This window comes from Salmo trutta, chromosome 29, assembly GCF_901001165.1.
Source record: "Salmo trutta chromosome 29, fSalTru1.1, whole genome shotgun sequence".
NCBI lineage: Eukaryota > Metazoa > Chordata > Actinopteri > Salmoniformes > Salmonidae > Salmo > Salmo trutta.
The window spans coordinates 35,295,832-35,319,683 of record NC_042985.1 but is presented as its reverse complement, the minus strand read 5'-3'; the positions used below and the strand labels follow the sequence as shown (position 1 = coordinate 35,319,683).

Genomic DNA, 23,852 nt, shown 5'->3' with positions numbered 1-23,852 from the left:
CATAGAGGTTTTACTCTGTGAAGTTGTAGCCTACATAAAGAGAGAAAGCTTGGATCCTCTTCCTTAACAAAGTTGAAAGAAAAACACTTTTAATCTGCATTGTTTTCTTTGATATGTAATAGACATTTGGAATTCAGTAAAACGTGTTACAGTTACATTGGCTGTTTATTTAACCACGGATATGATTATATAATCAAGGCTATAATTCCCATACTTCCAGACTACAAGGGGTAGGCTACAGATATTCACAGTTGTCTGCATTATGTCCTTAGTTATTTTTTCTTATCTCCCCGACTGAGTAACAAAGTACCCCTGACTCATAAGTACAAAGTTGCAAAATGTGAGCGATACAGTTACTCTGCTAATGAAAAAGGACGGAATGAAAACGGTTTACAACCTTTGCACACGTTTGGGATTTATGCCCAATCAAAGTGTGAATGCACAATTCGATTGGCCTTTTCAGTAACTTCTCAAACTGTCAGCAGGTTGGACGGATGGTCTTTGGCACCGCCCTCATCCACAAGTCCCACCCCTTTTCCGCTTCCCCACTCCGCTAACGAACCTCCAATTCCCAAGGAAAAATTCCTGTAGGAAGAATGACGTGAAGACTATCGAAGAGAGAATAGCGACTTCTACCCGACAAATATCGCATCAAGTGGCATTTAGAACAAGCTGAAATTGGGCCATTATAAAGGTATGTGCATGTATGTATTTTTATTCTGCTGTGGACAGCTAGTTTCACTTGAAAGCCACAGCTTGCTTGCTGTGGGGTGTCAAATGACAGACAACACGGCAGAATTCCATGCAGGAAAGCTCAGCCTGATCCCTTTCTGTCCCTGTGTGTGCATGGATATTATTCAACATTCGTGAATAAATATAATACAGACGTTTGTCTGCATGTTGACTAACTTGACAATGTTTATACATTGTTGCAAACCCATTGTTGCTCGCTTTTACTACAGAGTCACCACAACATGAAGTTGATATAATGGAATCATTTTTTTCCTCACTCCACCTAGCTTGCTAATAGTAGCTGTCAGGAGTAAATTATTCTCTGTTTAAGTTAACCGTCATTTCCCCTGTGAAATGGCCTTGCTTATGTACTGCAATGACGCACTTATAACTCGTTTATAACGAGGCGCGTGTGTTACAATCTCACAACAAAGTTGTGATTGACACTGTACCTCTTATTGAAGAAATAATCATGCGACGCTACAGTATTTGCTACGACAATTTTAGAGGACTGTTGAATGAGACCGTTGAATGACACCGAATAATCTAGGTTAGTGGAATGACACATTTTTGACATTCAGTGGCATCATTCTTGGGGAATCCATCTGCTGAAAGTATTGTGCCATCATAGTTGTCGCAGCGCAAGCTCTACTGTGCTAACATCAGCATGGAAGTTAGTTCTACAGGACTGGACATCTCTGCATGATCTTTTTCTAAGTATAAATGTTTGTCTAGGCCTACTTTGTTTTAAAATTCCATTGTTACATGGCTTGCATGCAACTTTTCCCTTCTTTTTAGTTGTAATGACTGGGTGTATCCCAGAAGATGACGCCAGCTCTGTAGCCTACTATTCTGTAAAATCTTATTTTAGGGTACTGCATTACATGTTTTTGTTATATTTTCGATAATACTGTGAAAGTGACATTGAATCAATGGGACATGCTTATTATGGTTTGTTTTCAAGTGAACTCTATTCCTCTTTCTATCTCCATGTATCTCTCTTCCTCTCGCTTTCATCCAGCTCAGCTGTCATTCCCTCATCTCTTCTCCCCTTCACAAACATACCAAGCGGTTTTGATTGAATAGACATAGCCTTTAGGTTTTTAAAAACACCATATTTTTCCCTCCAGGCTGGGTCTGGGTCTGTGCCATCTGCCTTTACACCCAGCTTTAAAAAGAAAACACCCTTGGTCTTCCACTTCAAAACAGTGTTAACCTGAGGTCAGACACGTTTCATTAAGCCCAGGTCACTCTCACATTTCCCACACTTGTAATAGCAACTCCAAGGCCGCAGCAAATATTCTTCCACCATAAATCCCACCATTCTAAATTATAATGGTAGGTTGTCATATTTGCATATTGGTTTCCGTTTTTAAAATAGTTACAGTAGAGAGCAGTTAAATAATTGTGTCTTGCTGAAAAGTGAGGAAGGATTCATAGGACAGCTTGGCCCTATACCTCCTACCATGTTCCCCTTTCTCCACCTCCACCTTTTTTCAAAATAATCTTGAGGCCACTTGTCCCCCTTTATTCCACTTCTTTTCTCAATGCTCCTGTCTTGACTAACCAGGCTTGGGGCTAAGTGAGACATGCTCACTGAAACCTTGGCCAGTGATGTCCCTGTTTAGCCTACTATAGTCTGCCTATCTACTGGATGACTGTTGATAAAGATGACAAGAATGAAGATGATGGGGATGAGTCCAACTGATCTTTTCTTTACAACCGTACTCCCCACATTCAGGCACATAACTCCCTGAATGCATGTCCGAACACTAACTGGGCTTGCTTTGGTAAGCTACTTAATGGCTACGTGATGCTTGGGTCAGCTAAACAGACAGACCCAAGTACTGAGATAATTCACATCTCGACTGGGTTTCTTCTCATGCACACGTACACACACGCACACACGCAGATGGACAACTCCACCGTGTGTGGTTGTCACGGCAACACCACATTTTTAGGATGGCAGAGACCCATCTGCTTGTCTGCCACATGCAGCACGCTGTGTGTCTGTGAGCTGACATTCTGAATCTGTGTGTGTGTGTGTGTGTGTGTGTGTGTGTGTGTGTGTGTGTGTGTGTGTGTGTGTGTGTGTGTGTGTGTGTGATAACAATAACTACACAGGATTGATGTACCGCTTTACTGAAAACCCAAAGACTCTACGCTAATTGTAGAGTAGACTATGCCTTTGGCTTTGAAAATACCTCTCCTTTGTCTTACTTCCTGTGTGGAATATCAACATCCTCCAATACCTCTCCACCCATTTCAACACTTACATAAACAATGCCAGAATATAACAATGGCTCATAGAGATCTGGTGGTTAAGTGTAGCACGGCTACTCTTTTAGTGAATGTCCAGGATAAATACTGGAGGTTATACTGTGTTTATTTTGGTGCAATCAAGAGCAATTGGTATGTAGCCTGCCTGCCAAATTGACAGTGTACCTACAATCATCCTCGCTAAATGCATTCCATTCCTCCACACCCAGCTCTTTACCCTCTCATAGTGTTTGCTCTCCCCTCAAACTCCCTTCTCTATTCCCTTTGCTCTCTCTCTCTCTCTCTCTCGCTCTCTCGCTCCCCCCTCTAACCTCTCTCTCTCTAATCCAGTTATTAGACTGATGTCTTTGGGCATTGAGGTCATTGTTGCTGTCAACAGGAGATCCATAAATATTGCTATTTATTCCCGACTGGAAGACGTGTCCAGAAGAAAAACAAGTGACCAATCAGAGCTGACGTCAGTAGAACTCTGCGGCACTGGGTGAAATAAGTAATGACTGTTTTTACAGGAGCCATTTCCTCTATCAGCTCTGTGCTGGTAAGTTCATGGTCAGGGATAGAGACCCTATGACCGATTGAGGTCTAGAAGCTCCTATTGCAGTGCTGTCTCAGCCCCATGACCATGCTTATTGTCATATCATCAGTCTTAGGATGGATATACAGTCTGAGGCTTGGGTTAATGACTGATCCAGAAGCTCATTAACGCTTTGACACTTACCAACACACGGGTGGGATCATTCTACAGTGGTCCCTACAGCGTACGATCAAACAGGTGTGATTAGAACGCTTATTTAGAACGTTCAGTTTCGATTGACGCAACAGTCAGCGTTTGAGCTGGCCACACTGTTTTTTTCACGGAAACATTTTGCATAAACACAGTCGTTACAACATTATGTCCTGAGTGTGACCAGTTTATTTTTGGATGCAATGTTCAGACATTCACAGAACACAATTTGTCATATTTAGCTAACATTCGGCTGACGGAAACCATAATAGGAATTAGCTAATAGCAAATACTATTTACAATTCATCACATCACGGGTGAGCTCACCATTGATCAAAATAATTGAGTAAAAAACGTTAGAAAAATCGAAAGTAATCCACCGATGGGTAGTTTGTGCCGCCATATTCGTTTTTTTCGTGCCAACCAAAGATAGGAAGTGGAGACTAGATGAGTTTGGTCTGTTTGCAGTATGTATGTTGAAGGGGGTGTGTTGTCTACTGTCATTCACTTCCCTTCATTCACTCCCGGAAGTTTACTCGAAAGATGAGTGCACTATCCCTTCACCTCATTTTGTTATAACATCTTTGGTCTGACAGACGTGACCCCCAAAATGCATTGTATAATGTCAAGAAACATGGCGCCACACATAACTAGCTTAGCATTAGCTGATCATAATCAGTATAACCTTCAAAAAAGTATTTTACATACATGTTCATTACAATCTATGCAAAAATCTGAATGCATGATTTGTCACCAGCACTTGAAAACATGTGAATAAAACAGTAAATAAATACATTATGCTCCATACATACGGTATGCTACAGTAGAAACTATAACATGATATATAGAAAATAAGGCACTTACTTTGATAGGAACACGCACATGTTCAAAGTTATTATTTGTAAGGAAAACAACAATAAAGGCAATGCGAGCGCCAGCCAGAAAATGTGCCAGGGGGAAAAAGTTTGTGCAAGACTGCAAATGTCTGCATACTTGATCTGGGGAAACACTGGGGGAAGTGCTTGGGCTCTCTTCAAAGAGAGAAGTTTGTATAGCTGTAAAGCCGCAAACATAAATTGTCCGCAACAGTGAAGTGGGCTACTTCTATGTGAATTAATGAGGAGGCGGAACACACCTCAATTCAAACTGTAAAACTTTTTAGAAAATAATTGGAAATTGACAAGTTGAAACACAGCCTATGGATAATTAGTAGCCAGCGTGTGCCGTGGTATGAGGGCAGCGCGGGTTAACTGTCCGGTTGCGTAAACAATCACATTTTGGAACAGTGAGTGCATTCTGACATCTCGCGCATAAAGAAAGTCACGCTGGGACGACCGTTAGAGATATTTGGAACTCACACTTGAAAAGGTTAAGAGATAAGAGACCGTTTTTGTTTGCTTGACGGTGTCCTAATCTCTCAATTGAATTATCAGCCTTCTGCAGAGCTCACTTGTGACACACCACTGTGACAACGAATGATATGGCTGACATCCAGAGGTCTGCATAGTGTTCAGTATGGCACAGTCTCACAGATTTAGATATTATCTTGCATGTAAAGGATCATGTATCAATAACCAGCATCCATCACTATTTTACTTGAGATCTTGAGACAGTTAGGGTTGGTTTGCGTAGTTTGCTTTTGGCTGTCCGGTCAGTCGCGTCTGTCCATGCTCTGAGCAGCTAGGTTGGTGAGCCTTTTTACCCTTGCTGTCAGATTGAGACTTGTGGCTCTGATGAGGAGCTGTGATAAGCCAGATGTTGATTTAGTGTTAGCGTCTCTCTCTGTATTTCTCTCTCTGTCTGTCTTTCATTCTCTGTCTTTCTTTCTCTGTCTGTCTGTCTGTCTGTCTGTCTGTCTGTCTTTCTCTCTCTGTCTGTCTTTCTCTCTGTCTTTCTCTCCCTTTTTCTGTCTCTCTTTGTTGCTCTCTGTCTCTCTCTTTGCATGTCTCTCTCTCTCTGCCTGTCTCTCTCTCTGCCTGTCTCTCTCTCTGCCTGTCTGTCTATCTGCCTGTCTGCCTGTCTGCCTGTCTGTCTGCCTGTCTGCCTGTCTGCCTGCCTGCCTGCCTGCCTGCCTGTCTGTCTGTCTGTCTGTCTGTCTGTCTGTCTCTCTCTCTCTCGCACTGTAACCTGCCATCTTAATTGGGTGTCTTGAACAGAATAAAAGCGCCTTCTCAACACTTGTTGTTTGGCCTTGTCATTCTGTAGCTATGGCCAAACCTGGGAGAACGGAGGGAAGAAAAGGCTCTGTATCAACGATGAGAGGATCTAGGAGGAATTTGCTGGCCTTTGCATAGTAATATATGTGTTCTATTTCACACATGTACAAGTGTGTATTATACGCATGTGTGAATTGGAAGTGTGTTTTTTGCATATCCGAAATCCCCCAAGACACACTCGGAAACTGCATATTTCACTGGAACAAAGTGGAAGAATGACCTTGCTTGCCATGAATATGGACTCAGGGGCACATGGCTCCTGTGAACGTTTTGATGACATAACATCAGCTGTTACAGAGAGTAGTGGATTGTCGCAATATTGCTCCTTTCTGAGTTTAAGCATTAAAAAGATTAGGGCATCAAAACAGTTTAGAAAAAGCTCTGATTCAGTGGCTATTGATGTGAACTCCGTACTGCCTGCAAGTCTTTCCATGTGAATCTGTCAGAATGCCTAACTTTAGCTTTATATAAGACATTGTAATTACTGTTTGGCAGTAATGTTACATTTGAGCAAGGCATGGAATGCCTTTGGTCTGGTCTGTCAATGGGGCATCACTATCGAGCAATCTTGCTGTGGTTGCTGCCGTTAAAGCAACCTTCTGTTTAACTCTAGCTTCTTTAACTCGAGTGTGTGTTGTGAGAGAGTGACTTTAACGTTGTTTTCAGAGATTGTTATGTTGTTGTCCAGAGACCACAGGAAGGAGATGTGGGTGGAGCAGACAGCATAGTTGGGGAATTGACTGACCACCACTGACAAACCCCCTCTTCCCTTCCCTCTCCTTCCAACCTGGAAACAAGTTTGGCTGCTCTCTCTCCAGGGAGTGACCGTAAGTCACCCTGTAGCCTTTTGGGTGGGACAAACGGTCTGACATCATTGGACGGTCTGTGCCTCTCTAAGCAGTCTGCCAGATGCACCAGAAGCAGCTGCTAGTGGCTTTAGGTTGAGAGGGGCTGTGGCATGCTATTTGCTTCATTATTAGAGAAAGAGGCCCCTATTTACGTCCACAGAGCGCAGACATCAGACCTGGTTTGGTCCGTCAGTGGAACGAATGGTGAGGAGGACCAGGCCTCGGATACATTAAAGAACCTAGCTCTGCTCTCCCTGATGTAATGCAGCCCAGATTCCATTGGGCGCTGTGTATTTATGAGTGTGTTTGGTGTGTATTAAAGACACAAGTGTGTCATGCAAACCAAATGTAGGTACATGTCTGTAATAAAAGCACTGATGCAAAACAAGTCATATTCAGTCTCTGTTTATGGATAATTTATTGAAATTGAATTCCTCTCTTTAACTTTTCATTGGCGGAGGCCAAGACTGCCATCAGCCTTGACCAGACAAAATTTGGCGCCAACGTAGCCAAAAACGATTGCTATAATATGAGCTCATAAATGCTGGTATGCCTTCTTTTATTGTCGTACTGTTTCCTCTGTGTGTTGATGAGAAGACCATGAGAGGGATTTATTTTGGGCTGGCGTCAGTTCGGCCTTTCATAGTGATGTGAGGGAGGACTATGTTCCTATGTTCCTCACATGAAGGTCTCTGAAGCATCATCCGATTGCTGTGCAGCAGTGGTTGATCTCAAAGCCAGTTACACAGAAATGCCCACAGGTAGTCTGACCACACTGACTGAATGGGCTTTGTTGTGATGTGGGGGGCTGCCAACACATTCGCCACCAACTGGGACAACATGTGAGTCTCAGACAATAACATTGGTCAGCCTTTGTTGAGCTTCCTGGAGGTATTCTGTTTCCCTGTCTTGGCAGTTGGCGTCACAGTAAAACCATTCCTTCTGGGAGAGCCTATCATAATGTCTGATCCTGTAGTTTCTCTCCGTCCGCCCATGTGCAGACAGATTTAGAGAGCTTTAATGCTCAATTACTTCTGCCTTACAGCCGCCACCACTTACTCATGATGCCCGGCTAATAGGGTTGGGCCCCCTGTCAGGAATAGGACCCGCTATTGGATGAAAAGTAAGAACAAGTAACACTTAAAAAATCTCTGCACAGTTGCTCAGCACAGCGCCAGGCATCTCTACCTATCCCTTTGTCTGGCAGAAAGCTGTGATACATGCCTAAATAAATTACAGTCAGATCCATAGAGGGAAGTCCTTAGTACCCGTGCTATTCAACACTGGTCTGACCAATCGGAATCCATGCTTCAAGATGGTTTTGATCACGAGGACTGGGATATGTTTTGGGACAAGTGGAATACCTATGTAAGAATGCTGTTATTTGACTATAGCTCAGCATTCAACACCATAGTACCCTCCAAGTTCATCATTAAGCTCGAGGCCCTGGGTCTGAACCCCGCCCTGTGCAATTGGGTCCTGGACTTCCTGATGGGCCACCCCCAGGTGGTGAAGGAAGGAAACAACACCTCCACTTCGCTGATCCTCAACACTGGGGCCCCACAAGGGTGCATACTCAGCCCCCTCCTCTATGTAAGAATGCTGTTATTTGACTATAGCTCAGCATTCAACACCATAGTACCCTCCAAGCTCATCATTAAGCTCGAGGCCCTGGGTCTGAACCCCGCCCTGTGCAATTGGGTCCTGGACTTCCTGATGGGCCGCCCCCAGGTGGTGAAGGAAGGAAACAACACCTCCACTTCGCTGATCCTCAACACTGGGGCCCCACAAGGGTGCATACTCAGCCCCCTCCTGTACTCCCTGTTCACCCATGACTGCGCAGCCAAGCACGCCTCCAACTTAATCATCAAGTTTGCAGACACTAACACTACAACAACGACAAGACAACCTACAGGGAGGAGGTGAGGGCTCTGGGAGTGTGGTGCTAGGAAAATAACCTCTCACTCAACATCAACAAAACAAAGGAGATGATCGTGGACTTCAGGAAACAGCAGAGGGAGCATCCCCCCATCCACATCGATGGGACAGCAGTGGAGAAGGTGGGACGTTTTAAGTTCCTCGGCATACACGTCACTGACAAGCTGAAATGGTCCACCCACACAGACAGTGTGGTGAAGAAGGCGCAACAGCGCCTCTTCAACCTCAGGAGGCTGAAGAAATGTGGCTTGTCACCTAAAACCCTCACAAACTTTTACAGATGCACAATTGAGAGCATCCTGTCAGGCTATATCACCGCCTGGTACAGCAACTGCAGGGCTCTCCAGAGGGTGGTGCGGTCTGCACAACCCATCACTGGGGGCAAACTACCTGCCCTCCAGGACACCTACAGCAGCTGATGTCACAGGAAGGCCAAAAAGATCATCAAGGTCAACAACCACCCGAGCCACTGCCTGTTCACCCTGCTATCATCCAGAAGGTATCAGTACAGGTGCCTCAAAGCTGGGATCGAGAGACTGAAAACAGCTTTTATCTCAAGTAGAGGTTGACCGATTAATCGGAATGGCCGATTTCAAGTTTTCATAACAATCGGTAATCGGTATTTTTGGCCACCGATTTGCCGAGTTTTTTTAAAAACATATTTTTTTATTTTTTTTACACCTTTATTTAACTAGGCAAGTCAGATTAAGAACACATTCTTATTTTCAATGACGGCCTAGGAACGGGGGTTAACTGCCTTGTTCAGGGGCAGAACAACAGAGTTTTACCATGTCACCTCGGGGATTCGTTTTTGCAACCTTCCGGTTACTAGTCCAATGCTCTAACCACCTGCCTTGCAGGCTCCTCGTGGAGTGAAATGTATGGCAGGCTGACTACCTGTTACGCGAGGGCAGCGAAAAGCCAAGGTAAGTTGCTAGCTAGCATTAAACTTATCTTATAAAAAACTATCAATCTTAACATAATCACTAGTTAACTACACATGGTTGATGATATTACTAGTTTATCTAACGTGTCCTGCGTTGCATATAATCGATGCGGTGCCTGTTAATTTCTCATCGAATCACAGCCTACTTCGACAAACGGGTGATGATTTAACAAGCGCATTTGCAAAGAAAGCACTGTCACCAATGTACCTAACCATAAACATCAATGCCTTTCTTTAAAATCAATACACAAGTATATATATTTTTAATGATCAAAGGCTCGTATTTCTGTGTGTTAGTATGTTATAATTAAGTCTATGATTTGATATTTGATAGAGCAGTCTGACTGAGCGATGGTAGGCAGCAGCAGGCTCGTAAGCATTCATTCAAACAGCACCTTTGTGCGTTTGCCAGCAGCTCTTCACAATTCTTCAAGCATTGCGCTGTTTATGACTTCAAGCCTATCAACCCCCGAGATTAGGCTGGTGTAACCCATGTGAAATGGCTAGCTAGTTAGCACTAATAGCGCTAATAGCGTTTCAAACGTCACTCGCTCTGAGACTTGGGAGTGGTTGTTCCCCTTGCTCTACATGGGTAGCGCTGCTTCGAGGGTGGCTGTTGTTGATGTGTTCCTGGTTCGAGCCCAGGTAGGAGCGAGGAGAGGGACGGAAGCTATACTGTTACACTGGCAATACTAAAGTGCCTATAAGAACATCCAATAGTCAAAGGTTTATGAAATACAAATCGTATAGAGAGAAATAGTCCTATAATTCTTATAATAACTACAACCTAAAACTTCTTACCTGGGAATATTGATGTTAAAAGGAACCACCAGCTTTCATATGTTCTCATGTTCTGAGCAAGGAACTTAAACGTTAGCTTTTTTACATGGCACATATTGCACTTTTACTTTCTTCTCCAACACTTTGTTTTTGCATTATTTAAACAAAATTGAACATGTTTCATTATTTATTCGAGGCTAAATTGATAGTATTTATGTATTATATTAAGTTAAAATAAGTGTTCATTCAGTATTGTTGTAATTGTCATTATTACAAATAAAATAAAAAAAACGGCTTTTTTGGGTCCTCCAAGAATCGGTATCGGTATCGGCATTGAAAAATCATGATCGGTCGACCTCTAATCTCAAGGCCATCAGACTTAAATAGCCATCACTAGCACAGAGAAACTACTGCCTATATACACAGACTTGAAATCATTGGCCACTTTAATAAATGGAACACTAGTCACTTTAATAATGTCACTTTAATAATGTTCACATTTCTTGCATTACTCATCTGATATGTACAGTATATACTGTATTCTACACTATTCTACTGTATCTTAGTCTATGCTGCTCTGACATTGTTCATCCATATATTTATATATTCTTAATTCCATTCCTTACTTAGATTTGTGTGTATTGGGTATATGTTGTGAAATTGGTAGGTATTACTTGTTTCATACTGCTGCACTGTCGGAACTAGAAGCACAAGCATTTTGCTACACCTGCAATAACATCTGCTAAACGCCTGTATGTGGCCAATACAATTTGATTTGAAGGTGCTTTAATCCGTACTCAACAGCACAGCCTGTATCCTTTTACTGCAACTTAACACCTACTACTAACTGGACTGAGGATCTGTCCCCGCCCCAGCATTAGTGACTAACTTCTTTTACCCCACCCCACTGTGTTATAGAACTAGTATGGACTCAATCCTGTGGTGAGGGTTTGGGCGTATTGCACTTAGTGGCAAAGCATAGCCAGGTGCCTGCTTGATGTTACAGCCACAGTACTTACCATCCCATTGGATGTTTTTCCTTTTTCCTTACTTGACACTTGCCGCGAGTTAAACGAACTAGCTGAGAGTCTCTATCGCTCTTTTTCTTTCTCGCTCTCCCTTGCTCTCCTTGACACCTGTCTGGCCAAACAATTTATTGACTTAACCTTTAAGTTGTGTGTAGGTAATGGCTCTTTAGAGGCAGCTTGTACACTCATCCACTTGGCTGATTTTATTTAATCATTCCCAACAACATGTGAGGTGGTACATTTCCAATTTTTATTAAACCATGCAAGCTGAAATTGTGTTATTGCAAATTATTCCTGATTGTGGTGGCATGTTTATTGATACTATTTGAATGGAAAATAAATGCTGTTTTGGGGACAGGAATGATTAAGGGAAGGGGAGCTGAGAGGCAGGGGGACAGATGGGAGGGTGTGGTGGACTCGTGGTGTTTTCGTCTGATTGAAACAGCAGGACTCCTCACTGAGCTGACAGGCCCTGCAGAGAGGAGCAGCTTCACTGAGGAGGAGAGGAGAAGCAGGATTCAATCTGTCACTCAGAATCTGCTCTATTCACTGTAGCCCCAGTAGTGACAACAGAGAGGCAGGGGGAGGAAGGGGAAGATAGTGGGAAGAATAGAGGAGAGGTACGAGTGGACAAGGAGAGGGAATGAGGTGATGGTAGAAGAGAGCAGAAACTGACTAAACTGAGGGATAATGGATATATGGGGATTGTTTCTTTTGCACCTCATGACAACCTACTGTGACGGGTGTCTTCTCCCTACACCCCCAGCTTCGTTCAAACACACTTCCTAATCCTGCTGGGTCATTGCAGTGCATGTAGGAGATGCCTGTAAGGGGGGTTAAGTCGTCTCATCCCCCGGCCCACAGGACAGGTCTGAGCCTTGTGTCACTCTGCTCCAACAAGGAAGCAACCTAACAACGGACCAGATGGCCTTTACAACCAACTTTATGTGTTTCTGTTGGAGTTTGTATGGGTGATTTGCCCCTCCCTCTCTACCCCCTAATCCCAGAAATGTTGACCCCCCCTAACGCGGAGCGATAAATTGGGGTTTGTACTGCATCCAAACCAGCCATGTCAGTATTCAACGTCCATCCATGTCTGAGGACGTCGGGAGATGATGTGGAAACTGGGCACTAGGTGCAACAGTGAGCACCGTTACCTTCAAGTAGGTTTCAGTTTTGCTAGGGTGTTGTGGACGGGAATGGTGAAGCATAGGACCTGAAGGTTCCAAGTTCAAATCCAGTGATAGAAAGTCACTTTTTTGATTTTTGTTTTAAGCCTATCCCAAACATTAACCCTTACCTTAACCATTCTTACCTTAACCATTCTTACCTTACCTTAAGGTAAGGGTTATGGCTTGGGATAGGCTTAATACAAACATTTAAAAAACTACTTTCTATTGCTGGATTCAAACTTGCAACCTTTGAATCAGAGGCAGAATGCCTAACCTTAAGATTTCGGAGTTAATGCCTAAACTTAACCCCAACCTTAAAGTTTATGCAGAAATTGCCCATCAAAATGAATTAATTTGTTTCACGCTTTGAAGCTCATACCCTGCAGTCAGCTGTGATCTACTCTTGGCTAAGGAGCTGTAACACAGGGTTGAAAGATATATACTCTCACCAAGCTGCAGAGAGCAGGCAGTGAAACATGGAGTCAAACAGTATCTCTCCAGCCCTCCATCACTTCCTGGCCTGCCTGGGCTCTGGGCTGGCTGCTGAATAAATGATGGCTATTTGATACTGCACCACACTGTGATGCAGAGCTGCTTTAGACTCTGGACACTCAGTCAGCAATACACAGGTAGAGACAACTCTGAGGCAGAGCAAGGTCACTATGCTGAACACAGCACATCATTGCAACAACACCGGCACAAGGTAGCCTAGAGCGTTGGGCCAGTAACCGAAAGGTCGCTACTTCGAATCCCTGAGCCGATAAGGTATAAAATCTGTCGCTGTGCCCTGGAGCAAGACATGTAGCCATAATTGCTCCAGGGTGTGGCTGGCTGTGACCCCACTCTCCAAGGGTGTCTCATGGGGAGTTGGGATACACAAAATACACATTTACAATTCACACGTGTGTAATACACTCTTGTACATGTGTGAAATAAGACAAATATAAGTATACCAAATTACTATTACATATCTGTGAAGCCTTCAAAATATGTTCAATATGTGTGTTGTGTTGCGTGCATTTGTTTATGCAGACATGTACAGTCGTGGCCAAAAGTTTTGAGAATGACACAAATATTAATTTCCACAAAGTTTGCTGCTTCAGTGTCTTTAGATATTTTTGTCAGATGTTACTATGGAATACTGAAGTATAATTACAAGCATTTCATAAGTGTCAAAGGCCTTTATTGACAATTACATGAAGTTGATGCAAAGAGTCAATATTTGCAGTGTTGACCCTTTTTCAAGACCTCTGCAATCCGCCCTGGAATTCTGTCAATTAACTTCTGGGCCACATCCTGACTGATGGCAGCCCATTCATGCATAATCAATGCTTGGAGTTTGTCAGAATTTGTGGGGTTTTGTTTGTCCACCCGCCTCTTGAGGATTGACCACAAGTTCTCAATGGGATTAAGGTCTGGGGAGTTTCCTGGCCATGGACCCAAAATATCGATGTTTTGTTCCCTGAGCCACTTAGTTATCACTCTTGCCTCGTGGCAAGGTGCTCCATCATCCTGGAAAAGGCATTGTTTGTCACCAAACTGTTTCTGGATGGTTGGGAGAAGTTGCTCTCGGAGGATGTGTTGGTACCATTCTTTATTCATGGCTGTGTTCTTAGGCAAAATTGTGAGTGAGCTCACTCCCTTGGCTGAGAAGCAACCCCACACATGAATGGGCTCAGGATGCTTTACTGTTGGCATGACACGGGACTGATGGTAGCGCTCACCTTGTCTTCTCCAGACAAGCTTTTTTCCGGATGCCCCAAACAATCTGAAAGGGGATTCATCAGAGAAAATGACTTTACCCCAGTCCTCAGCAGTCCAATCTCTGTACCTTTTGCAGAATATCAGTCTGTCCCTGATGTTTTTCCTGGAGAGAAGTGGCTTCTTTGCTGCCCTTCTTGACACCAGGCCATCCTCCAAAAGTTTTTGCCTCACTGTGCGTGCAGATGCACTCACACCTGCCTGCTGCCATTCCTGAGCAAGCTCCGTACTGGTGGTGCCCCGATCCCGCAGCTGAATCAACTTTAGGAGACGGTCCTGGCGCTTGCTGGACTTTCTTGTGCGCCATGAAGCCTTCTTCACAACAATTGAACCGCTCTTCTTAAAGTTCTTGATGATCCGATAAATGGTTGATTTAGGTGCAATCTTACTGGCAGCAATATCCTTGCCTATGAAGCCCTTTTTGTGCAAAGCAATGATGACGGCACGTTTCCTTGCAGGTAACCATGGTTGACAGAGGAAGAACAATGATTCCAAGCACCACCCCCTTTTGAAGCTTCCAGTCTGTTATTCGAACTCAATCAGCATGACAGAGTGATCTCCAGCCTTGTCCTCGTCAATACTCACACCTGTGTTAACCTCTCTGGGATATGTGGGACGCTAGGCGGCCAAATTCAAAATAACAAAAATCTTATGATTCAAATTCCTCAAACATACAAGTATTATACACCATTTTAAATCTTAACTTCTTGTTAATCAAGCCACAGTGTCTGATTTCAAAAAGGCTTTACGGCGAAAGCATACCATATGATTATGTTAGGTCAGCGCCTAGTCACAAAAAAACATACAGCCATTTTCCAGCCAAAGAGAGGAGTCACAAAAAGCAGAAATAGAGATAAAATCGAATCGCTAACCTTTGATGATCTTCATCAATGGCACTCATAGGACTTCATGTTACACAATACATGTATGTTTTGTTCGATAAAGTTCATATTTATATCCAAAAATCTCAGTTTACATTGGCGCATTATGTTCAGTAATGTTTGCCTCTAAAACATCCAGTGATTTTGCAGGGAGCCACATCAATTTACAGAAATACTCATCATAAACGTTGATATAAGATACAAGTGTTTTACATAGAATTAAAGATACACTTCTCCTTAATGCAACCGCTGTTTCAGATTTATAAAAAGCTTTACGGCAAAAGCACACCATGCGATAATCTGAGTACAGCACTCAGACACCAAAACAAGCCATATAGATACCCTCCATGTTGTGGAGTCAACAAAAGTCAGAAATAGCATTATAAATGTTCACTTACCTTTGATGATCTTCATCGGAATGCACTCCCTGGAATCCCAGTTCCACAATAAATGTTTGTTTTGTTTCGATAAAGTCCATATTTATGTCCAAATACCTCCTTTTTGTTCGCGCATTCAGTTCACTATTCCAAATGCTGAAGGCACATGCACTAAGTCCAGACGAAAAGTCAAAAAAGTTGCATTACAGTTTGTAGAAACATGTCAAACGATGTATAGAATCAATCTTTAGGATGGTTTTATCATAAATCTTCAATAATATTCCAACCGGACAATTCCTTTGTCTTCAGAAATGAAAAGGAACTCAGCTCGCTTTCACGGCCGCGCGCATGACTGAGCTCATGCCATTTTTCCAGACACCTGGTTCAAATAGCTCTTATTCTCTCCCCATTCACAGTAGAAACCTGAAACAACATTCTAAAGACTGTTGACATCTAGTGGAAGCATTAGGAAGTGCAATATGACCCCACAGACACTGTATATTGGATAGGCAATCACTTGAAAAACTACAAACCTCAGATTTCCCACTTCCTGGTTGGATTTTTCTCAGGTTTTTGCCTACCATATGAGTTCTGTTATACTCACAGACATCATTCAAACAGTTTTAGAAACTACAGTGTTTTCTATCCAAATCTACTAATAATATGCATATCCTAGCTTCTGGGCCTGAGTTGCAGGCAGTTTACTCTGGGCACCTTATTCATCCAAGCTACTCAATACTGCCCCCGATCCTAAAGAAGTTAACGAGAGAATCACTGACATGATGTCAGCTGGTCCTTTTGTGGCAGGGCTGAAATGCAGTGGAAATGTTTTTTTTTGGTATTCAGTTCATTTGCATGGCAAAGAGGGACTTTGCAATTAATTGCAATTCATCTGATCACTCTTCATAACATTCTGGAGTATATGCAAATTGACATCATACAAACTGAGGCAGCAGACTTTGTGAAAATTAATATTTGTGTCATTCTCAAAACCTTTGGCGACGACTGTATATGTGTGTGGTAACCAATCCTTAGCTGAGAAAACGATGTACACGCTTCAATGAGGCAGAAGGCCGTGTGTTGTTGTTCTGGATGGCCAGATACCGAGCAACAATGACGAAAAACTGCCATGTGGGGAATCGTAAGTGACCCGTTTCAGTTAATAGTATCTTGTTCTTGATACCTTGAGGTGTTTTGACTCATGTCACGTCTACGCTTATATGGCAAAAAAATTGCTAGGTAGCTAACAAACAACTGTAACGATGTATTTGAGAGACAACAAGTGCTCATTGTGCAACATTATTTATGTTTTCAATAAACATTGGAGACGAAATGTAGTTAACATGTTGTCAACAACCTAAGCCAACCCTGTCTGGTTTGCTCCATAGCTCCTGGGTCTCTTTCATGGGTTACATGGTTGTGGCTTATTTCCCCTCTGCTGCTGCCCAAACTTCCCTCAGAACAAAAGAGCCACAGAGCCGTGGCCCATTGGTGAAAAACTTTTATAGCGTGTTTATTGGGATGCCAAACAAGCTTCATTTAGTTTCAGCAAAAGAGAGAAAGTGTCGGGTCATCTAACCACACGCACGCAAACACACGCTTCACATCCACATTTTGTACACACAAAAGGATTTTCATAGTGTCAAAACGGGTAGTGAAAGGAAGTGAACATTCGCTCTGCACTCCAACCCAACACACGTTACCACAAGCGCTCACACGATGAGTCACACACTCATTCACACATTCTTCCATGGTACACCCTCATACTCACACAGCCGTGACATCTTCTATTCATTCCCCTGCTCTCCTTTCACCTACCCTCCCATCTCTCATCTGCCTCTCCTCTCTAATGGGTAGTGGGGCCGGTAGTAAATCAAATGAGTGTGTTTGTGCCTGCATGGTGGATGGCGGAAGGGCAGGCTGACTCTGGGCTTTAAATAACCTGTATGTATTTATATCCAGAGGGGGAACCCCATCAAGAGGCCTCTACTCTCCCATCTGCTGCCCTCTGAAAAGCCTGTTACACTCCCCCATCTACGGCTGAGTCGGCTGCCCTGTCAAAGGCCTCCTCTCCTCCCTCCTCTTCTCCGCCTCTCCCTCAGCTACTGCCTCACATGGTCTGCTCTGCTCCCTCCCTAATTATCTGACTGAAATGTCTCTCACTCACCACATCTTTCCCTATTCCTTATCAAGGCTGTCACTTTTCCGTCACTCGGATCTCAGTAACCACATGGTCTATCCAGCCACTGAAGCTTTCCATTTCCTTCACAAGTCTCGCATGCTAGGCTTCACGGTCTGTGAATGTGAATACTGGCAATTCTACTTCTCTCCAGTTCTCCGTCTTTGTGCCTTTGCAAAATCCCTTTCCATAGCTCGAGGGAGTTAAGGCAATGCACATCGTTATTCACGTCATATATTATCCTTCACATATGTTTCCCATTGCGAGGCACCAATGATTCATACTGTGTAACATATTTAACATGGCAAGTTAACAATGATCCATGTGTCGTCATATAATCCATCGAAGCCGTTTAATCAAGCACGTAGGGTTCAGCGTTTGCATTTTGCAATGACCCATCACCCACGTTATTTTGACCTTCAGTCTAAGCTTTTCTTTAAGCTTTCCAGTCTTTTATTGCTTTACCATTTCCTCCCTGTTTACCACCCCTCTTTTTCCTCAACCCTCGATCTTGCAGTCCAGTGTGTGTCCTTGTAATGGTGCCAGATGTGACTGTTGGAAAGCTGCTGTGACTCTGTTAAAGCGGTGATGCCAGGTGTCCACAGGCGCTATGTCCTGTACAGTGACAGGGTGATAAAGTGTCGCGAGGAAGATTCGGGACAGGGAAATGTACCACCTGATCACAAACTCGAGCTCAGAATAACTCCGCCCTTCAGGAAGACAGCCCTGGTCATAGGGAGGAGAGAAATACACGTTTAAGTAAATGATTGAAAGGGAGATTACAGTTAACATATTGTATATTGAGTTAAACACAGCTCTGCTTCTCTTCATTAATTATTGCTCAGACGTTGTCAGACTTGCTGGACGGATGACAACACTGCAAGATCAACGTCGCCTGAAGGCAGCTAGCTTCTCCCCCTCAGATCTTTGGTTATTGTTAGCAACGGAGGCGACGTGATGTAATCCCTGTAGGCGGTAGAGCAGAGCCCTGTGGCCAGGTGCTGTGTCATTAGCATGATCAGCTCCAGTGTTAATTAGCTGGCTGCTGCTGTTTAGTCATTCATGTATTCAGGCTAGCTGCAGGGTGGCACTGCACATCACTTTCTATTGCCCCCTAGTGTCAACCTGAAGTGAAACTTCCAAGACACAGCAGTTTTCCTGCAGATTAAGATTCTCTCTCTGGGTTTACCTTTGGCTGACACGTAAATGGTATGAACAGCTTTGGTGTAATTCTCTTGATTCTTCTTTTGGGGCTCCCGAGTGGCGCAGCTGGACTACGGCACTGCATCTCAGTGCTAGAGGCGTCGCTACAGACCCTAGTTCGATCCTGGGCTGTATCACAACCGGCCGTGATTGGGAGTCCCATAGGGCGGCGCACAATTGACCCAGCGTCGTTAGGATTTGGCTGGGATAGGCCGTCATTGTAAATAAGAGTTTGTTCTTAACTTACTTGCCTAGTCAAATAAATAAAACAAATGTCCTCCAGGCTGACTGAGGCACAACTGATTGGAGTTTTAAATTAATGGTGTATGACATGTCTTCTAGCAAATTAAATATACATCAGATTAGGCACATCAGAGGGAGACTGCAGGAAATTCCTGATAGCCGTTATATACTTGATTCTTAAACTCTCTACTGAGACTCATTATCGGCAAGGTCGGTACATTCTGAGCGAACAATATAGTGCCTTCGGAAAGTATTCAGACCCATTGACTTTTTCCACATTTTGTTAGTAATTTTTTTTTACATTTTAGTCATTTAGCAGACACTTTTATCCAGAGCAACTTACAGTAGTGAACGCATACATTTCATGATTTTTTTTTGTACTGGCCCCCCGTGGGAATCGAACCCACAACCCTGGCGTTGCACACACCATGCTGGCGTTGCAAACACCATGCTCTACCAACTGAGCTACAGGGAAGACCAGGTTACAGCCTTATTCTAAAATGTATTAAATCGTTTTTTTCCCTCATCAATCCACACACATTACCCCATAATGACAAAGCAAAAACAGCTTTTTAGAAATGTTTGCTAATTTATAAAAAATTAAATAATGAAAGATCACATTTACATAAGTATTCAGACCCTTTACTCAGTACATTGTTGAAGCACCTTTGGCAGCGATTACAGCCTTGAGTCTTCTTGGGTATGACGCTACAAGCTTGGCACACCTGTATTTGGGGAGTTTCTCCTATTCTTCTCTGCAGATCCTCTCAAGCTCTGTCAGATTGGATGGGGAGCGTCAGGTCTCTGCAGAGATGTTCGATTGGGTTCAAGTCTAGGCTCTGACTGGCCCACTCAAGGACATTCAGAGACTTGTCCCGAAGCCACTCCTATCTTGTCTTGGCTGTGTGCTTAGGGTCGTTGTTCTGTTGGAAGGTGACCTTCGCAGTCTGAGGTCCTGAACGCTCTAGGGCAGGTTTTCATCAAGGATCTCTCTGTACTATGCTCCGTTCATCTTTGCCTCAATCCTAACTAGTCTCCCAGTCCTTGCCATTGAAAATCATCCCCACAGCATGATGCTGCCAACACCATGCTTCACCGTAGGGTCTCCACAGAGGAACTCTAGAGCTCTGTCAGAGTGACCATCGGGGTTCTTGGTCACCTCCCTGACCAAGGCCCTTCTCCCCCGATTGCTCAGTTTGGCCGGGCGGACAGCGTTTGGAAGAGTATTGGTGGTTCCAAACTTCCAGTTAGGAATGATGGAGGCCACTGTGTTCTTGGGGACCTTCAATGCTGCAGAAATGTTATGGTATACCTTCCCCAGATCTGTGCCTCGACACAATCCTGCCTCGGAGCTCTAAGAACAATTCCTTCGACCTCATGGATTGGTTTTTGCTCTGACATGCACTGTCAACTCTGGGACCTTTTATAGACAGGTGTGTGCCTTTCCAAATCATGTCCAATCAATTGATTTTACCACAGGTGGACTCCAATGAAGTTGTAGAAACATCTCAAGGATGATCAGTGGAAACAGGATGCACCTGAGCTCAATTTCGAGTCTCATAGCAAAAGATCTGAATACTAATGTAAATAAGGTATTTCTGTTATTTATTTTTAATACATTTGCAAAAATGTCTAAAAACCTGTTTTCGCTTTGTCATTATGGGCATTTGTGTGTAGATTGCTGAGGACATTTATTTAATCAATTTTAGAATAAGGCTGTAACGTAACAAAATGTGGAAAAAGTCAATGGGTCTGAATACTTTCCTAAGTCACTGTACATACACTACAGTGGAGCTGGTGTCCAGTGAAGGAAACACTATGTTGGGGTTCAATTATTTACACAGGGAAGTTCTGCCGCCCTTCCTAAACATCCACTTCCACATGGTTAGCGCCATAAAAACAGAATTAGTCATTATATTTCTATGGTTAGCACCATGCACCTGGCCCTCTACTCACTGCCTACCTCCAGTCTGAGGGAAGGGGTTGTGGGAGGGAATCCATTCAGCTCTCATATTGTTGTAGTGAGTCAGAGCGGAAACCAAATAGTCTGTTGGCAGTGTCTCAAAAACACACAAACTCACAGGCAGGGACAAAAGATGGGATTTGTATTCTGCCTAAACCCATCTTTGGGAGTGAGTACATGAACATCATTTATTTATGTCTCAATACATGTGTGAGAGTGTGTAAGCCACAGGTGGTTTGATCTCTGGTTAGTATATTTGTGTGTGTGTGTGTGTGTGTGTGTGTGTGTGTGTGTGTGTGTGTGTGTGTGTGTGTGTGTGTGTGTGTGTGAGAGTGTGTGCGTGTTTGCGTAAATGCACGTGTGTGTGTGTGTGTGTTAGAAATACGTCTCTGATACTTTTATGTCCCCTAGGGCCCCTGAAGGTCATGGTTCTTTATTTGATGGCTAATTCGTGTTGAAACATCCCCTCTCTGTGCCGTGTCCCTCTTGTGCCCTGACGCCAGCTAACAGGATTAAAACGGCCAGCTTCTTCAGTCAGCCTCACACCTCTGTCAGCTTCTATTCTATCAGTTACCCCCGCAGTCACCGGCCCCCTCCACACACACACACACACACACACACACACACACACACACACACAGTCTTGTATATTGGATTAATAAAATGTCACACATTAGTGTTGACCTTGATGTCCTCAGTGAAAGCAATTTATAATTTGAGATGAACCCGGCAGACTCCCCTCTCTCTGCTGGTCAGCTATGCCCTGACCTTCTTATTGTCCCCCCTCATCCTGCTGGGTGGAACCCCTATTAAGAGCACAGTCACAGCCAGGGCAGGTTGTTCGGATCATTGATATGTAGAAGATGGAGACTGCTATGCCAGTTTTGTAATACTCAGATGCCAATTCCTGTCCCTCCCTCTCCATTATCCAGGCCCCCTAACAGGAAACAAGGCCTAAAATCCATGGATCGTTGTTTTACTGTCTAGAATTTAGAGATTTTTTTGCTTGCCATTGCAGTTAGGCACTACAGACTGAGAGATTTTAATGAGCTATGACACTGCGTGCGGTATTTTGACAAACTTCACAGAAAAAAAGATTTATCAGAGACTGTTCATATGTTCGGCCAGCTTGTTTAAGTCTCTAGTACTTACGTTTTGCAAAACGCTTCCCTCTGCTGTTGCTGTCTGAAGATTTAATATCATGAGACCAAGATGACCAAATCATGACCCATTTTCCTGATGGTGTTGGATTTAACGCTAGTGAGCTCGAAGTCACAGTATAATGATTTTCTCCATTGAATAACATGAGCTAGATTAAAATTAACCAGAAGTTCTGTCATCACTCCTACATATATATTCGGTGAGACTATTGTTTGGTACTTTATAGGTCACCTGATGTAGTGAAGTGTACTGTTTCCTCCTATGCTGATTTACTGTAAGTGTTTGCCCCAGATAGTCTTGTCTTTCCTGCAGTAGCACCAATAACACAACATCTCAAAGCACTTAGAGAAAGTGATAGCGTCACTGTCTGTGTTTACCATCTCAGATCTGCTCCTGTGGCTTTCTGCACGTTAAGTAAAGAGATGCAGAGACAAGCACTCAGGTTAATAGCTACGTGTTTGTTTTCTGTGTTTTTCAGATCAAAACGAATGGCGCAGTGACAAAAGAAAATGCTATCCGCTTCACCAAAACGGAAGAAAGACAAAAAACACTGTGGTTGTAGACCCGAGGCATCCTGTTTGACTTCCTTCTTACCTTTGGCAGTTTCAGATGTAAAAACCGCAAGGTGCTGGAGTGTTGCCAACTGGGACATGCGCTTTCAGACATTGCGCAATACAGTCTGTAACAACTAAAGCGGTTGTGCTTTTTATATAAAGATACTGTTTGTGTGTGTCTTGTTAAAAACAGGAAAGTACATTGCAATGCAGCAGCGAGTCATATTGTTCCTTTCTCTCTTTCACTGGAATACAGTTGTAAACAGAGCATGTGTCACGCAGGTATAAAGGATTTGGAGACGGGCGTAGGAATACACAATTGGGGTTTTTAATACACCCCCCAAAAACGTCCACAAAACACTGGGCAGTACCCAAACAAAAGAGCGAGGGTAAAACTCGTTGAACGACACGGGACGATACCCGTAATACACAATATATAAAGCATGCAGCATAACAGCTGCACCTACGCATAGGTACTCGCACCACCAACGGACATGGGAACAATAACCGACAGAAGGAACAGATGGCACATATATAACATACTAATCAGGGGAAATGGGAACCAGGTGTGTGTAATCAGATAAGACAGTCCAGGGTTGATGATAATGAATCCCGTTCAGTGAAGCCTAGAAAGCCGGTGACGTAGACCTCCGGAACTGGTGAACAGAAGGAGCATCAGTACCGGGGGGATCCGTGACAGCATGTTTCCCATGTGGGTAGAATTTTCTGCCTGCATCCTCTAAAGAGCACTGGCAGTTCTGACTATCTCGTTCTCAATTTACGTCACTGTCTCTCCTCTATTTCTGATGGCAGAACACTGTTTTCTCACAGCAACACCAGGCTGTGTGTAGTGACAGCACTTTGTC

At 43.6% G+C, this 23,852-nt stretch overlaps 1 protein-coding gene across 2 annotated transcripts in view; it reads left to right on the top strand.

Moving 5' to 3' along the window:
* Positions 1 to 524: 524 nt before the first annotated feature.
* The window catches only part of LOC115167478 (coiled-coil domain-containing protein 102A), a 75,076-nt gene continuing 51,748 nt past the window's right edge, over positions 525 to 23,852 (top strand). The window contains exon 1 of one of the 2 annotated variants that reach the window (XM_029721919.1): positions 525 to 694. The gene's annotated coding sequence lies outside the window, so the exon portion shown is untranslated. The remainder of the gene's footprint in view (positions 695 to 23,852) is intronic. The other variant, XM_029721920.1, reaches the window with a different exon arrangement.